The sequence below is a fragment of the Rutidosis leptorrhynchoides genome, chromosome 11 (genome assembly GCF_046630445.1).
Source record: "Rutidosis leptorrhynchoides isolate AG116_Rl617_1_P2 chromosome 11, CSIRO_AGI_Rlap_v1, whole genome shotgun sequence".
NCBI lineage: Eukaryota > Viridiplantae > Streptophyta > Magnoliopsida > Asterales > Asteraceae > Rutidosis > Rutidosis leptorrhynchoides.
This window is the reverse complement of record NC_092343.1, coordinates 40,363,976-40,366,489: the sequence shown is the minus strand read 5'-3', so window position 1 is coordinate 40,366,489 and position 2,514 is coordinate 40,363,976.

The following is a 2,514-nucleotide window of genomic DNA, read 5'->3' as shown; positions in this document are numbered from 1 at the left end:
AGATACGCTAAGATATGAATTTTGTCTATACACTATTCATGCAGTCAATGCAGTAAAACGTGTCTAGACTAAGAATGATAAGCAAGTGATTCTCTAAGAATGATAAGCAGGTAATTTTTGACACAAAATGATAAGCAAAACTTTTGACATGCAGACACGGTCGAAGTCCAGACTCACTAATGCATCCTAACAACTTATCAGTTAGACACACTAATGCAGACATGGTTTGCTAAGACCACCGCTCTGATACCAACTGAAAGGACCCGTCCTAATCCATCCGAACGAAGTCCATATTGATTATAAACGATTCACAACAGTTGATTAGATTGCGAGGTACTTGACCTCTATATGATACATTTTACAAACATTGCATTCGTTTTTGAAAAGACAATCTTTCATTACATCGAAAGTTGACGGCGTGCATACCATTTTATAATATATCTAACTATAATTGACTTAATAATAATCTTGATGAACTCGATGACTCGAATGCAACGTCTTTTGAAATATATCATGAATGACTCCAATTAATATCTTTAAAATGAGCAAATTGCACAGCGGAAGACTTCTTTCATACCTGATAATAAACATGCTTTCAAGTGTCAACCAAAAGGTTGGTGAGTTCATTAGTTTAACATAAATGATCATTTCATAATTTTAATAGACCACAAGATTTCATATTCCCAATTCTCATAAATAAACGTCCCATGCATAGAGACAAAAATATCATTCATATGGATTGAACACCTGGTAACCGACATTCACAATTTGTATATAAGAATATCCCCATCATTCCGGGATCCTCCTTCGGACATGATATAAATTTCGAAGTACTAAAGCATCCGGTACTTTGAATGGGGCTTGTTGGGCCCGATAGATCTATCTTTAGAGTTCGCGTCAATTAGGGTGTCTGTTCCCTAATTCTTAGATTACCAGACTTAATAAAAAGGGGCATATTCGATTTCGATCATTCAACCATACAATGTAGTTTCAATTACTTGTGTCTATTTCGTAAAACAGTTATAAAAATAGCGCATGTATTCTCAGTCCCAAAAATATATATATTGCGAAAGTATTTAGAAAGGAAATAATGAAACTCACGCATATAATTATTGTAAAACAGTTAATAAAGCATTTGCATGTATTCTCAGTCCCAAAAATGTAAAGAGTAAAAGGGGATCAATGAAACTCACCTAATGTATTTTGTAGTAAAAATACATATGACTATATTGAACAACTGAACAATGCAGGATTGGCCTCGGATTCACGAACCTATATCATTTGTATATATATTAATATATATAATCGAAATCGAATAAGTTTATATATGTATACTATTAATATACATCTATTTTTAATAATCTATTAACTATATTTATTTGTATATTTTTAATATTTAAAAATTATATATATTTTTATGTATCCATATATCAGATTTAAAATGTAGGTTAACTCATTTATTTTAAATTTCAAGTTCTGATGTTTAGAGGTATTCTCATGTATTAATATATATATTTATTTTCAATATTCGAAATAGGTACTTAATATTATTATTTATTATTATTTTTTTTACTAATAATGATAATAATAATTATAATAATAACATAGATAATAATCATAATAATAATAATAATAATAATAATACTTATAACAATGATAAGAATGATATTAATAATAATGGTAAATACTACCTTAAGAGAGAAAAGCTCCAAAAATATAAAAAACTGCCATTGCCCGGGCTTGAACACGCGACCTCCCAATACCATGAACATACTTAAACCATTACACTATCCTAACTTTTTCTCATTCAAATCGACTGTTAATTGTATATAACCCGTAATCGTTTATGTATCTCCTCCTTTATAATTTTTGGCCCAGCAAGGAAATTTTGATTCGTAAGCCCAATGATATAATTCGGCCCAATGTCAAATTAAAGTTCACTGCCCACATCATGTTTTAACTTTGAGCGATGGACTTAGGTGTGGGTTCGTCCGGAATAAAACAACAACAACACGTCATCATCTTCTTCCTTTCATTATCACCAACCGTAATAATCATCGTGATCATGTCGTAACAGTCCCTCATCACCTCCTAATCATAAAATCATCTTATCGTCTTCTCTTAATCATACATCATCGAGTAGTATTTTTATGGCTTAGTGGGACCATTGATTCAACATGATGTTAATGGCATAACGTGTTTTTTTATGCGTCATCATGAGAGAGTTGGTTTAGTGAAAAGTTAAATTGTTCCTAACTATTTTATTATACATAAAAGCTCTCAATCAAGCATTGGATACTTATTATGCCTTTTGACAAATTGGCCAAACTTCCTAGTTTATGCGTACCAACATAATTAAAAAGAGCATTCGGTTGAATAATAACAGCTGGATTCCATGAGTAGCTGTCTTCAATAATTACATAAAATATAAATAATAGTCGTATTCTCGAATTAGTAATAATATAGCAGTTAGGGTGGTAATGGGTGGGGTTATGGTCTGAACAGAAAATTTAA